At 37.6% G+C, this 16,516-nt stretch overlaps 1 protein-coding gene across 3 annotated transcripts in view; it reads left to right on the top strand.

The window, feature by feature from the left end:
- sema6cb (semaphorin 6Cb) overlaps positions 1 to 16,516 on the top strand; it is a 155,038-nt gene that overhangs the window by 13,991 nt on the left and 124,531 nt on the right. For all 3 annotated transcript variants that reach the window (XM_084088151.1, XM_084088150.1, XM_084088148.1), the window contains exon 2: positions 9,163 to 9,255. The gene's annotated coding sequence lies outside the window, so the exon portion shown is untranslated. The remainder of the gene's footprint in view (positions 1 to 9,162; positions 9,256 to 16,516) is intronic.

Genomic DNA, 16,516 nt, shown 5'->3' with positions numbered 1-16,516 from the left:
AAAAAGTTCTATTTTGGTCTCATCTGACCACATGACTTTCTCCCATGACTCCTCTGGATCATCCAAATGGTCATTGGCAAACTTAAGACGGGCCTTGACATGTGCTGGTTTAAGAAGGGAACCTTCCATGCCATGCATGATTTCAAACCATGACGTCTTAGTGTATTACCAACAGTAACCTTGGAAACGGTGGTCCCAGCTGTTTTCAGGTCATTGACCAGCTCCTCCCGTGTAGTTCTGGGCTGATTTCTCACCTTTCTTAGGATCATTGAGACCCCACAAGGTGAGATCTTGCATGGAGCCCCAGTCCGAGGGAGATTGACAGTCATGTTTAGCTTCTTCCATTTTCTAATGATTGCTCCAACAGTGGACCTTTTTTCACCAAGCTGCTTGGCAATTTCCCCGTAGCCCTTTCCAGCCTTGTGGAGGTGTACAATTTTGTCTCTAGTGTCTTTGGACAGCTCTTTGGTCTTGGCCATGTTAGTAGTTGGATTCTTACTGATTGTATGGGGTGGACAGGTGTCTTTATGCAGCTAACAACCTCAAACAGGTGCATCTAATTTAGGATAATAAATGGTGTGGAGGTGGACATTTTAAAGGCAGACTAACAGGTCTTTGAGGGTCAGAATTCTAGCTGATAGACAGGTGTTCAAATACTTATTTGCAGCTGTATCATACAAATAAATAGTTAAAAAATCATATATTGTGATTTCTGGATTTTTTTTTTTAGATTATGTCTCTCACAGTGGACATGCACCTACGATGACAATTTCAGACCCCTCCATGATTTCCAAGTGGGAGAACTTTCAAAATAGCAGGGTGTTCAAATACTTATTTTCCTCACTGTATATATACACACACACAAATATAAAAAGTTTTTGGGCACATGATAAATGCATGAATGTCTTTGCATTATAAACCTAGTCACATTTATTTAGAAGAATTTAAAACTGTCCAAATAAATTAGGTTGGAATTATAATACAGATAAATTGTTAAAGACAAAGTGTTTGGACACTTTTTGGTTGCCAAACGTTAGTGAAGCATATATCCTCTAAAAGTCACCTTGGGACCAATGGTAATTGGTAATTGTAAATTTGCACAGAAATATTATGCGAGTTCTGAGAAAACCATGATGCCAACACGGTTTCATAAATATCTAATACAATGAGAATTACATGCATATCTAAATTGAATTTTAAGTGTGACAGTAGATATAGTTGTTTTTACTGGAAATTCAGTGAAGAGTAATGTTGAACAAACATGCTGTAATGCCTATTTTTGGATAATCTGTTGAAATTCTTCGGAAATAAAAGGGATCTCATTTCATTTGATTTATTTGGATCTTGATGGATGTAAACCAAAAGATAAGATTATTCACACAAATCAAGTCTGTCATCAATGCAAAAACGGCTTCACATTATGTAACACTTAAACAATAAATCTATTATTTAAAAAGGATTTTTTTCAGATTCTAAAATCTGATTGTATGAGCCATTTTGAAATCTTTGTACACTAGCCAATATACACACATACATGTGCCTGCATATCAGTTGAATTCCACATTAATGCGGATAGTCAACCTTAAACATCTGTCCATGTCTTTCTATCATAAACATCATCCAGAAATTAAAATGTATCATTTAATTTCCCTCATGTCGTTTCTAACCATGAATGTTCTTTATTCTCTGGAACACAAAAGAAGGTATTGTTAATAAATGTCCAAACAGGTTTTTTTTTTTTTTCAGTGAATGGCAATGGGGTCCAGTGTGATTGTTTTGAACCCTATTGACATTTATTGTCATTAATCATTCTTCTTATGTCTTCTGTAGAAGAAAAAAAAGTCATACAAGTTTGAAACTATAAGATATTAAGTAAATGATGACACAGTTTTTCAGTTTCATTTTTGTGTGAACTGTTCATTTAATAAAACTCTTGACACATAATAAATAACGTAAACCAGTCCTACCTGCTAATAGCCCTGCAAATATATTACTGTAACACAGTCTGTTTGTGTGTGTGTGATTCATCCTCAGGTGTGTTATAGTGTGAACTCTGTACTGTAGTGTACACCACTAGTGCGGTTTGCGAATCCCTCCAATTTCCAAGCCCCCTATAAATAGAAAGTTAGTATGACCTTTGTAGATACGACGAAGGCATTCTCGTGCAGTTCTGAGAAAGAGGCGGATCTGAGGTTTAAAGCTCAGTATCTTCTTTGTACGTCTGAGGCAATTTCTGTGAGCGTGTGCAGATAACCTGGGTTTGGTTTGGACCCTGTTGAGTTTCAGATTAGAAACAGACGCCCCTCTCGCACAATGTTTCTGGAAACGCTCTTTTAGAGACTGGGGTTATTTTTAGGTCTGGCTGTGGACATGGGGGCCAAAATTGAGACTTGGGGAAGGGGTATAAAATAACCCCCCTGGCCCTCAGCCAGAGCGCTCACTGACTCCCTTCCCCCCCACCCCACAACCGCCTCAGATTCCACAAGTATGTCCCACCGTTAACCATATGATGACTCAACTGTGCATGTGGGAAGGGAAATGCATGTACATCACAGTCTTTTTTGGTCTTTTATCCTTTCAAGCTATTTGTGATATAACAGGTACCAGCAAATATCTCTCTCCCACAGACACGCACACACACATTTCTGGTGTAGTGCTTCCAGGCTGCTTCATTTGATCTCGCTTTATTGCTTTCTCACATTATCTGTGTGTTGGCCTGCAGCTCATCCCTGCGGAGCAATCTCTGATGTATGAAAAACAACTCACCATAAACACATTTCAACCACAGAGACTGATATTACCCCTAATGCATCTCTCACTACAGGCATATACCCAGATATTCTCATTCTCTCTCTCTCTCTCTCTCTCTCTCTCTCTCTCTCTCTCTCCATTCCCTTGTGTCAGCATATATAGTGATCACAGTGGATATTACTTGGGGGCGTTCAAAACTCCATGAAATAATGAAGTCTGCCCCCATCCCATCCACCTCTCCCTCCAGACGGATCCCCTAAAAATATCTCCAGTGTATCTAATCATCATATACTAACAGTAACTGGACTTCTTCCCTAGGGTGTGTCAAATGGAATATATGAGCTTAAATATAGGGTGAAAATGGGCTTACAAGCCTATTTATTTGGCTTTTGAGGTCGTTTTTTCTACGTGAAGCCCTTTTTTGCAGCCTCTTTTTTCCCCCCACCATGGATAATCTATATGACTGCATGATTTGGTAAACAAATACTATTATATTTTTTGGGAAATAATGCAATTGCGATTTGAATTGTGATATAATAAACATTCACATCTCATATTTTGTTTGGCTAGAGTAAGAAAAAACAAATATTAAAGAAAATAATAGTATCAGCATTACTATTAAATTAATATTAGCAATATCATATATTTTATATATTTATTATTTATTTGTTTTTAACCACCTTTACTCAATCAACATATTGGGTATAAATAAGTGAACAGTTTGTCAATGGAAACAAATGATATGCACATATATATATATTATATATATGCACATATATGAATATTATTATTGAATATTGGAATTTTAATAGTAATGTATTGTCATAATTTCTTCTGTTACATTGCTGACATCTCTTCCTTTTCTGTGACTCGTGTTATTTATTTGTATAATGACTTGAGTAAAGGAAATTTGTAAATGTCAGAATTCACATTATAAGCACATTAATGCACATTAACTCACATTAAAAGGCACGTTATAAGAAAATTGTGCAGCACTCAGCTTCAGAGCTGCTTAAAATACTGTATCTGGAGCTCCTTTTTATTATTTTATTTTAATTAATTGTGCAGCCCTAAATGGTAGCATAATTTATAAGAATCTGAAAAAATAAAATATCTGTGTTGAGGTTACGACATGGGCAAGACCTTTCAGAAGGATCCTTTACCTTTTATGCCCTGTTAATTAACTGGTGGCTACGTGACCATTGAATGTGTTCCTCAAAAGCTCGCTGAGCAAACCATTCAGCCACAGTTAACCATAGCGCTTGGCGGTACAGCAACGCTGCTTTCAGTTCAGATTTAGATGATTTTTTTTTTTGGTTATTTCTCAATTAGCATGATAATAGCGTGTAGATAGACGGGAAGAGCTAATCTCATTCCTCTGTGACGATCGGCAGGTTATTAACACACAGAATGCTCCATCAGTTAAACTAACATGCTGAACTGCTCTATAAATCTCTCATATCACACACCACCAGCAGATGGGAAAGGGACAATGGCAGATTGTACTTCACTTTAATAATATTATGTTTCTTTAGCAAAATCGTTTCCACAGCTATTATTCTGTCGTAATAGTCTCCTGGTGGGTCTCATATAAAAAAGAAGAGCGAGAGAAAGATAGCGACACTGCGTGTATAGTGTGATTTCAGGTTAGCAGCTGAAGGAATATGTTAATCTAAAAGTTTGATCTCCTGGAATGACTCATTTCAGTTTGATTATTATTTTTTCCAGTGAAAATTAAGGTGCTATGCTTTCCTCCCAGGCTGCATCAAGACCACCCTGCAGTGTTTTAAGTGAAGATACTTTTTAAAAAAAAATCATTTGACCTCTTTTAGACAAAGTCTACATATTCTTCATGAGTCCTGACACAGCCTGACTGGGTCGAAAGGTCAAAGGTTAAGCAGGAGCAATGTGTTTTGAATACCAAAGCCATTGATTTTTTTTCCAGAGGGAAGTTGAAGGTGGAAGATGACCAGGGTCAAATCGTTTGCACTCTGAGAGGGGGAAAAAAGATGGAGAGAGAGGGGGAAATGGTGGCCTGACATCCTCAATTGAGCTGAAATAGAAACCTGACCTACATCTCTGCTTTTTTTGGGGAACGGAAACAACTACTGCCAAGTTGTTCCTGGCAAGTGGTAAAGGTTTTAAAAGTGGTTGGAAACATTAGTGGATGGGATGGAGATAACTAATTTTGATGACATTTTGCAATCGGAGATCTTTGTTTGTGTTGATTGGTGTTTTTGATGCCTGTTTTGGTATTCAGCGAGGACCATTCAGTGATCATCTGTGATCATCTCACTAAAGTTTCATCAGACAACTAGGAATGCATGATGTAAAAGCCTAAATTCAAACTGTTCATCATATAAAGTGATTGTGTCTCCAGAAAATTGACTACAATTCATATGGATTAGTTTTACGATTTCTTTATGAAAGTTTTGAAGCGTCAAAATGGTAGTTGCATAGACTGTCAATGGAGGAACAGAAATCTCTCTGATTTCATTTAAAATCTGCATTTGTGTTCCGAAGATGAACGAAAATCTGGAACGACATGAGGATGAGTAAATAATAACAGAATTTTCATTTTTGGGCGAACTAACCCTTTAAAAATGATTGTTAGTTTTTAGTGTTTTATTTTTAATTAATTACACAATATTGTATCTAATCATATTGGACAGAATCAGTACATCATTAAAGACAAGAGACTTAAGCATTATTTAGTCTCAGCATTACATTAATCTTAGTTGTGTGTGTGTGTGTGTGTGTGTTTATCCTGATCTGTGTGTTTTGGTGAGATGATGTCCATGCGTTATTTATCATTAGTACACCCCGGTGATCTCCACTCTCCAGAGATTGATCTGGGATGATGAGACCTCCCGCCTCAGGCTCTCTGACTAAATCAAACTTCAGCGGCTCAGCGAATCAGACGTTCCTTTCAGGAACTTCTCTCAGCTTGGACGAAACTCAGCTTGTGCACATTTCCTCGCGGTTTGGATGGATTTGTTTTGTGTCTTTAAATAGATTCTAAGGAGAAGCCAAAAATTAGCATTTTCATTGAAAGCTATAGCTAAGATGTGCTGTATTGGAGTGTGATTTAAATAAGCAGCAGTACTTGAGTACAGAGTTGCAAAAAAAAAAGGAAGACCAAGCCAAGCTGGAGTAATAAAATCACTCTCTACAGTTAATCTACGCACATAGATGTTGGAATGCTGCCTATGGCTCACTCAGATTTGTTTTGTCATAAACGTTTCCAGCATTTTCTTTTTTCCCACTTTTTTTCTCCTTTGGATATAAATTTAGACTTGGGTGAGATTCTTTCTGAATGACCACATGCCCACTTTTAAAAGCAGATAGATAAAAGTTTCAAAGCAACTTTTGCTTGTGAAAACTAGCAGGAAAAAAGAGTGAAACAATAATGACAATCCATAAAGAGTCTATGATATTCCTATGGTAGTGATATTTGGTAATGCGGAAATTCCGGACCATGCGGTGACCAGAGGAAGATCTCAAACCTGTTTTCCTATTTTTCTATCAATATGCATAACTCCAGATTATTGCACAAGAACTGGCTGTCCTGTCCTTTTAGTTTTTGAACAGTGAGGCTCTTTGTAGAAAAAGCATCTGCTAAATTGCAAGCGTTTAAATAATGTGAAAGACATTTGGATAATGTAATAGTGCTGTTTTATTTAAATGGAACTCCTAATGTATACTGAAGTCTGCAGTGGCACACAACTCCAGTAAGTCTCTGGCTGAACTCCTAAAAAGCATCACGTAACCTCTAAATATACTGTTATTCATGCACTTAAGTTGTTTTTCTCTGGTTCTATTCAGTATGCTCCTGGCTGAAAGTCATGTAAAACGTATCAGCATCATGTACACTCTGACTTTTAAGCATGAGGTTTTTAGATGAAGGTTTTGGAAAAAATACAGGATGGATGGTTTAGATGTTAGCCCTTTCCTCCCCGACAGCCTCGCAGTGAACTGTAAGGAGCGAAGGTTGACCAGCTGGCCAGGGTTCTTATCAGGGTTTGTGCTTTAAAAGCCTTTGAGGAATGTTGGCGGAGCGCCACTTGTATTCTGCACGCTGCAGACTGTGGGTTTACAAGGACTGTGCTTGGAGAAACATTTTTGTGTTGAAATGCTGATCTAAGATCAGGTTTCCTATTCCTCAGCAGTAGTCGAACTGATGTTTTTTTTTGTTTTTGTTTTTTTGTTTTTTGCATTGATCCAGACATGGTGTACTTTGAGGTGTTGGTTCTGAAGGTGTAAAGTCCATTGCGCTTGGATTTATGATGCTTTAAAAAAAAGTCATACAAAGATGGAACAAAATGTACTTTATTTACTAATAATCTTGAATGAGTCAGTGAGTTGAACTAGAGAGTGGAATCAGTCGTATCGTATTCGTGAACAAATTGTTTTGTTCGATTTGTGGAAAGGATCAACAGGCTCAGTGGAAAGAACTGGCACAAAATAACAAGTCATGAACGAATTAGATTGATCCGTTTCTTGAATCCAACTTAATGATTGGGTTGCAGACAGTGGATTGAGTTATTTTGCTCACTTGAGATGAAGATAGTTTGTGAATAATGTCCTTTGTTGAGGAACAGTGTTGGTCTGTTGCTCTGTTCCTCACAATATGACTTGGAAAATAGCACACGTTGTATTGACTAATTTTAAAACTTTTTTTTTTTAAGCTTAAAGTTGGCATAAAAATGTAAATTCATATTCTATATCTTATTGTGAACAATTTATCTGTGCAAATGTTTCGATTTAAATGTTTTAGATTTTTTAATTTGATTATACCTCTTAATGTTTAATCAAAATGTCATAACTGGAACTTCTGGTAAAGATAACAGACTTCTCATATGTGACGCATACGCTCTGATGTGTCACAATACAAAAGAAAAGATCTGTCACTATATCTGTTTCACTGTGACTTTAACAGACATGGTCACTGTGTGAAGATGCACCAAAAATATCTCCTTTTTTATGTTCCACTGAAAAAGTAAACAACATATGGGTTTGGAACAACTTGAGAGGAAGAAAATAATGGCAGAATTTGCATTTTTTTTGTGTGTGTGTGTGAGAACTGTCCCTTAAAAAAAATCTTGCATTTTCCACACTGATCTTTGGATTTCACCCAAATCCAGTCTTTTACCTTGAGTACATGCAGAGAAGATTTGTGTCCAGCACTGACCAGGTGATTGTCTTCACTCTTCAGACTGTAAATTTAAATTGAAAAACAAATGATAAAAATGCTTGTATGTAATATTTGTATAATAGCCACTTTCACACTCTCATTCTGTTCATTATTACTTCAGCCATTTGAAAGCCGTTTAACAAATGCAGGTAGTGCTGCAGAATTTGCTGAATTAAGAGACCGCTCTACATGAGCATAACTAATTCACATTGCCCTGGAGGGGATTTGCAAGTTGAGAATCATTTTGCAATATTAAACATGGCTGTTATTAGATCAATTTTTCTTTTTTTGTAATTCATATTACTCTCTGGTGATACAAGATGTTGCAGTATTGCATTTCCTCTGTGTCTGCAGCCTGTCTTTATGTAAAATGGGGTGAGAGACAGAGAATAAGGTAGCCTACATAGAGAGAAGATGTAGATCTACATATAATTGCTAAAGAGATGCAGACAGACTGACCAAGAGAATAAGGAGATGCAGCTGAGACAGGAGATTTGTTGAGACACGGGTGCTGTCAGTAAGGAGCTGGCTTGAGCTAGTGTCTCATTCTCACACAGCAGATTGGACGAGCAGATTGCGCTCTGAGATGCCCTGAGATTTGGGCAGCTTCCGATGGGGGATTTGTAGAGATTTGGTTAGAAATCTGCCCATTATGAATGTTAAGTGAAAAGCGCGTTCATCATCTTCTCAGCAAAGACATTGTTTTCTCTAAGCGCTCGTTCTGTTAGTTTTGGATCTGTATCTTAGTGTCACAGTCCTGGGATGACAGTCTATAGCTTCATTAACTGGTGGTGATCACACAAACAGACATTTTATGAATGAAAAGAACTAATTTGTGTGTCTGTGGAGATATTAGATAGGAACACGTACTTCAGATGTAGCAGAAACTATGGTGTGATGGTATCCACAAAAATATTATGCAGCACAACTGTTTTCAACATTAATAATAATAAGAAATTTCTGAAGGATCATGTGAAACTGAAGAATGGAATAGCCTAATAGCTACTGAAAATTCAGCTTTGCCATCACAGGAATAAATTGCATTTTAAAATATACTGAAATAAAAAAAGGTTATTTTAATTTTTAAGAATATTTCAGAATTAATCTTAAAAAAAACCCACATCTTACAGACCCCAAACTTTTAAGCCCTAGTAAAATAATGGTCAAATCAAAACTGGTGTTCATCACTGATCAATTATTGTTGTCTTTGTTCTTAGGTCGGTTGAAGAATGTCTCAGCTTTCTTAAGTGATCCAGACCTTTATCCTCAAACGACTGCAGTCCTGCTGTCTGATTGGATCATCTTTTGAGGTAATAACCTGTGGGAATAAGTTTATTGAATTGGTGAAAGTCACTTAAACAATTTATTTTGTTTTCTCCTCGCGTCCTGCTCTTTTGTTGAAAATTTGCTTGAAGTGGAGTTGAGCCCTTCCGAAGGACAATGATTTGAATTGACAGAAAATTGAAATATCATCCAACTTCATTATTTTGGCTGGACTATTCACCCGAGGCCATCAGCGTCTGTTGATTTTTAGAAGCATACAAATATAATTTAAAGGAAACATCCGACAATCTGTCAGACAATCTGTTTAAATCAAGTCTCATGGCGAGCAGGCGACAAACGATAGAAAAGTATCACAGTTGGAAAGGGTAACGGGGAGTTTTTCAAACGCATTGAAAAAGAGAAACAAGTGGATGACAAAATCGGAGAGAGATCACTTAAGAGAAGACAAAACAGATGAGACGGGAGACTTGACATGAAGAGTGGGAAAAAATCAGCTGGAAACACATGCATCACAGAGCACCTGTGCAAGGCCCTTTTACTCATGCCCCCTGTCTACTCAGATATCCCTTAGAGATCAAGACGCATCCCACAAGGCTGGAGAGCAGAGCTGGTGGTGACAGGCTCTGTCGGCCGGCTGCGGGGAGCAGATGGCTGGCCAGATGCAGGGTTGCGTTTGACCTTGGGCCCCGTGGAAGGCTAAACATCATAGGCGTCCTCTGGCGCTTCCACCTTTCTGCCGCTCCATGGAGCCGCTGCTCTGCTCTGACAGCTTATGGTTGTTTTATTTAGATGAGCCATATGGAGCTATTATGTGCTCCATCGTTTAACTGCTATCACTATTCCCAGTGTAGTTTATCACTCGATGTGTATTTGAACAAAGACGAGTTCAAGTCCTCCAGACTGTCCAATCCATGACCATGACAGTAGAGATATGGCATGAGATATGACTAATCACATTCAGCTTTGTGCACAGATAGAAAGGGGGGGCAGAATTATAACTGTGGTCAGCTGATGCAGACCCTATGGAAGGGAGATATGCAGACTTTTACGACTGTAAGGCTGATTATGAATGTAATTTGATACTTACGACTGATCATGCCCAAACGCACCGAGTCAGAGACAGTTGTGCACAGTTGGTGTTTAAAATCTGCTCCAGTCGTTGGAAACAGTCTGTAAGTGTGTTCAGTTCAGTCTTAGAATGTTTCAGCTAGTCGTTAAGTGTGTTCCCGGCTTAAGTCAGTGACGCAAAGGATTATAAGCACGCATGCCAGCTTCCGGGTTATTTTTCCCCTTTCTCTCTAAAAGTATGTGACAATTTCAGTTAGTGCTGCACGGTAAATCTAAAATAATCACGATTACTATAATGGGTGCTGCGATTAACTATGTATAAGTATAATTGTTTACACCGTTTTTTTTCCTTTTAATTCTTAATTCTCACCTTGTTTTGATTGTATCTTACATGAAGAATATGATGTGCAATTGTTATAGTGATACGCCAATATAAAAATGTTTTAAAATTTTCCAGTTCCTATAAGCCGCTAATTATTTTTTTTAAATACTACAAGTGAATTCAAGCATCACAACATTATAATGTACAGTATGGAAAATGGATTTTTATTTTGAGATTTTCTAAACATTACATTTAAGGGTGTTATTTCATTAGTTCTTTTAAAGATTCATTTTAAGTGAGTGTTAGATGACAGCAAAGGAAATCTATATTATTAATATATATCCAATATCAGCATTTATATTTCCAATATCACCTGATAACCCTATAACCAATGTTGTCAATGTATCTTGCATCTCTAGTAACTCTAGTAACACTAGTATTTTGGTTGCCTGGAAATCCAGACCTAAATCTGAAATATTAATGGTCTGGCATCGACTAATGAAAATTGGCCAGCTCGAGGGGCGGCACCAAGCATGCATTTGAAAATCTCACTGCACGCAATTGGATAACACTACGACCAATCACAACAAGCCCCATACGCTTGGCTACCAGCAGAGCTAACTGGTAGATTAGACTCTTGCCGTATCCGGTCGGTAAAACAGCAAAAACGCCCTTCTTACAAAGGAACGATTCAAGCGCCGTCTTCTGTTCCTCTTTTAGATAAAAAGCCAAGTCAAACTCGTTCATTGTAGCGGCCAAAGCCGTTTCAAACAACTGGTGTTCATCCATAGCCATCTTGCAATGTTTACTAATGACTTTGACGTCACAGCACTGTCGTCATCCGTTTAGCTCGCCTCTGGCCCGCCTATATCAGATTAACAGATGTGATTGGTGCAGCTCGGATACAAGGGCATATTTAATGAGCATCATTACTCGACGCCAGAGTAAACTCGCTGAGCAAATTCAACGGATTTCCAGGGTAGTATTTTGGCAGAAACTATGGTAAATTATTTTGAGGCTGCGCAAAATAATTATTAACTACAAATCAAATCAGTATTAATAATCATAATTACAGTGTCAAGAGTAATAATCGTCAGTAATTATGCAATTCTAATCTTGTTTTAGCCATCATATAGCTAATCTGATTTATTTAATTATACCACTTTATTTTCTCACAAAGGTCATTGCAGTGTATCCTTCAGGAGAGCGTCTGTTTCCTAATAGCTTAATGGCTTTTAGTACACTGTTACCAAGTGCAGTGTCTAGCGGTTTACTCATTTTTCCATTTAAACATTTGTGCAGTGGTGTTCACAGATATGTGCCGTGCTAATGGTTCCTATTCTCACAGTTTTCTTCAGAAATTCATAGCACCATTCATTTATTCGCTAACATAAAAAGTGATGCTGATAGACGTTTTTGGATCTCCGTACAAACACAGAGGCCATATTCTGCTCCTCCACTTTTTAATCTTCATTCATATTCATCAAAGTACAGTTTACTCTCCAATCTCAGAAGATAGCTGATCAAACACTTGGTGACACAAAAGACAGAAGTGAGCTTATTTTCTTCATTTTTTTTTAATTAAGTTTGAGAATGTTTGATGGCTTTCCAACAGCCTCAAAAACAACAATTCATCTCAACCTCAAGCCTACCTGACAATTGAAATAACCTCAAATGGCGAATCTGGCTCCACATCATTTTTGTCAACAAATACTCTTCCCCTCATAATAGGTTTATTTAACCACAGGTCAGCAGAATGGGCAGATGCCAGCAGAGGGTTTGGTCTGATTTATAAATTCTCTCTCATGGTTTATCACTCTCATTAATGTCAGCACCTGCTGTAGTGGGGCTCTATCTGTCTGCCCGCAGGCCCTGCAGCTGTGCACTGAACTCAGGCAAACTGCCCATCAGTCCTGCCCCCTCCACCCATCCACTCCACCAATAAGCATATGGCTGAGGTAGTTGTAAAAACCTTGCTAGAATCAGGTGCACTTGTTCTGTTGATTGTAAATATGTATTTATCATGGTCTTTGTATGCACATTCAAGTACATTTGGTGTGAAAAAAGTAATCACAATGAAAATTTAGGCATAGGAAACCTGGGAAACAACACAATTGTCATTATGTGAAAAGTCCAAAATATAATTCATAAATCAGTCATATTATAAAAAAGTCAAAAATTACAAATATTGTCTCTGTGAAAAAGTAATTGCCCCCATAGTCTTCAAAACCTAAAATTTTTAGTTTGAGTGAGTCAGAGACTCTTATGCCTGGTTCAGATTACACGATTTTAGCCCGATTTTGGCACGATCCGTTTGACGTAGGGTGTTGTGGGGATTCGTAAACGACAACGGGCGTCAGGACGCAAGATTTGATCGTTTCATCTCGTATAGTGTGTCATAGTGGCCGACAACCTACGTCGCGTCTGCGATGCTTCACGTCATCACGATAAAAAGACTAACCGATGACTGGTCGGAAAGCAACGTGTAGTCTTACATGTTTCTTGTCCACAACATGACAAGATTTTAGGAGTCAAAATTAGGGGTCAACCGATATGTGATTTTCAGGGCCGATGCCGATACAGATTATTACAGATCAAGTAGACGGATAACCGATATATATAGCCTATGTCTAGTGTCAAAATTAAGAATAACAAAGGGTTTTGACAAATACTTTCTTTAAATGCTTTTAAACATATCTTAATCTAAGAACTGTTAATAATAACATTAATAATGATGTTTATGCAATCATGTCCTCATATAATGATGCGGCTGAGGCTGAAAACACCTCAAGCGTTGTGTGTGTGTGTGTGGTAAATTAAATCACGCGTCTTCACCATTCATTTAGAGACACGCAGGATTAATTTCATTTAAATAGTATTTTTGTGGTTTGAAATTCAATTTGACTTGTACTGACCTGCTTTTTAATTCATCAAAAAGTTGACAAATTATGTGACATTCCGCTTTATACAGTAAATTCCGTTATTATGACTGGATTCCGCGATTCCGTCTGTGTTTTTTGCATCGCGAAAATCACAGGGCCCTATTATATTGAGGTGTTTTGCAACTTCAGTGTAGTGATTTATTGCAACTTCAGCAAAGTCTGCTGCTGCCTTAACTTTGAGAGACAACTGATGCGTGATCAGTGAAGCAGCTCCAGTCAGCAAGTGCTTTCGGTGTGAGAGTGCAAAACTTTCAGTGCCTTCAGCTTTCCGCGTTGATTGGCCGGACTCGTGACTCCCAACAAATCAGATGGGCGGGGACACTGGTCTAGTCTACAGAGTGGTGAGTTCCGACAGAGGTTGCTGCGTCAGAGCCAAAAATAACGCATTTCAAAATTAAATTATTTTATCGGCAAATCGGTTTTGAAAATGGCCGATAGCGATAACCATAAAAATGGTTAATATCGGCGCCAATAATCGGTCGACCCCTAGTCAAAATCATGTAATCTGACACAGTGACTATCGTAACAGACAAAAAAATCGTGTAATCTGAACCAGGCATTAGTGGTGAGTATTCCCAAAAGCGGTCAATATTTCTAAAAGGGCACAGTGGCACCTCATCTGGAAAGCTATAAATGATCACAGACAAGCTTTCAAAGAACTACAGGCTTCTCTCGCATCAGTGAAGGTCACATTCCATCACTCCGCAATAAGAAAGGGAATGTGCAAAAATGGACTTTATGGAATAGTAGTAAGGCAAAAACTTCTGTTCATTAAGAAGAACATCAAAGCTTGTATCATGTTTGTTATAAAGCATGTGATGATCCCAAACCTTGGTTTATTCTATTGACAAATGAGTCAAAATGTAACTTTTTGTAAGGTGGTTGTGTACCTGTATCAGTTGTGAAGCAAATACAGCAGTGTATATTGTAATAATGTGATCGTGATGCCTACAGCGTTTTGCTGCCTGTGGTGGCCTCGGTGACTTATCATTGAAAAGTGGCTTGTATTGTCCCATATACTAGATAATTCTTTAAGAGATTGTTCGAGCATCTGACCGTGAGCTGAAATGTAATTGTATGATGCAATAATCCAAAACACAGAGTCATGTTGACATCTGAAGGACTGCAAAGAAACAAAGACTCAGATCAAATTAAAGGTAATTGCCGTTGAATGTTGTCTAGCCAGATATTAGATTTAAGGGTGGCATTTACTTTTTCTCAGGGGTGATGGGAGTCTGTGTTAGCCAATTTCACCCAATTAAATTTTCTCTTGGCTTCCCTTTGTGCAATATTGTTTTGTTCTCCAAATTGGCAATTGCTCAGGGGGCAAATACTTTTTCACAGCAATGTATGTCAATAATAAAACGGCAGTAAAATAAATACTGCATACAAAATATTGCTTTATAAGAAGCTAAGTGATTATGGGTGCAGAACTAAATATGGTGTTAAAAGAACAAGCAGTGGCAGGAGAAGGAGGAGAAAAGAAGGGTCAAAACCAGCGTCCCCCCTCCTTCTGTTATTATTCACAAATTGATTTCTTAGGACCCGGCGCCGCATTACAGTTTGTTTGTGCATTCTGTGTGTTTTCTGCTGCCTTTAGTTTGTCTGTTAATCCATCAGCGCTGGCGTTGGGGAGGGGAAAAAGCTTGCACATTCGGAGCCAGGAAGCACCTCCTGGCTCATCTGTGCCCTTTAATCCTGAGAACAACCATGCTGGTGAGATTGCAGGCCCCTCGGTGTCTCTCCTTCTGGAAACTTCAAAGTCAGGCATTGGCGATTTGGAAGACAGGGAGGCAAAGTCTGCAGGGAGCCTTCATGCAGGTCAGCCCAAATCTTTAGCTGAGAGCCCCTGGTTCAGTGCAGGTGGATCTAAGGCCTGCACTGAGAGAGGGAGAGGTGTTGTTAGGCAGATGGACCGGGATTAACCCCCTCTGCTACCACCACCACCACCAGATCACCAGCCATCTTCGAATTATGACTGTTCCCTCTCTCTTTATGTCTGTCAGCTTTTCAGAAGGCAGAACTGTGAATAACAGATCAATCCTATTTCTTTATGCAGCTATATGTGTCATAAAATACATTTAATGTCTTTGTAATAGTCAGAAGTCTTTTCTTTTTATTATAAGAGGAGGGTGAACCAACTGTAGGCTAAAGCTAGTTAGAAAAATACTTAGTTTAAAGCAGACATGTTTTGAGAGAATGTATTGAATTAAGTGTATTTTTCATCTCACTGACAATTTTTGTTTCTTATTTCTTGTTTCAAATATATAAACTAAATTTATGTAGAGATATAATTTTTAAGCTATAACAATATTTTTGTTATTATTATTTAATAATAATAGTAATAATAAACAATTATTTAATTTTATCAGATTATTATAGTACGTTATTATATTACTCTACCGTTCAAAAGTTGGGCCAGTACGATTTTTAAATGGTTTTGAAATGCTCTTATAATCACCAAGACTGCATTTATTTGACCAAAAATACAGTAAAAACAATAGTATTGTGAAATATTACAATTGGAAATAACAAATTTCTATTTTAATATATTTTAAATATATTATGGTCATGGTCTCATGCTGTTTAATGTTTTGTGTAAACTGTTCAGGAAGTTCAACATGACCATTTTTGTTTAAATATAACTTTTGTAACATTATAAATGTCTTTTATTGTTACTGATCTGATATTTTGTAATAAATCTGATATTATTAATATTATTCATTTATTATTCATTATATATTTTTCTTTTTCTTTTTTCAGAAAGATGCATTAAATTGAACTAAAGTAACAATAAAAGACATTTATAATGGAGTTGCCTAACCTTCCTGTTCTGCCCGAGGAAATTCTGCCTGAACAACTTATTTCTTCAAGCTGTAAGACTTGTGTAACCCAGAACTTGTTCACCTTTATTACCTGGCCAAAAAGAAAGTTCGAATTGGACCTGAGGATGCA

Source organism: Abramis brama, assembly GCF_963993115.1.
Source record: "Abramis brama genome assembly, chromosome: 17".
Taxonomy (NCBI): domain Eukaryota; kingdom Metazoa; phylum Chordata; class Actinopteri; order Cypriniformes; family Leuciscidae; genus Abramis; species Abramis brama.
Note: the sequence above shows the minus strand (reverse complement) of the source record. Positions and strands in the feature narration are given on the sequence as shown.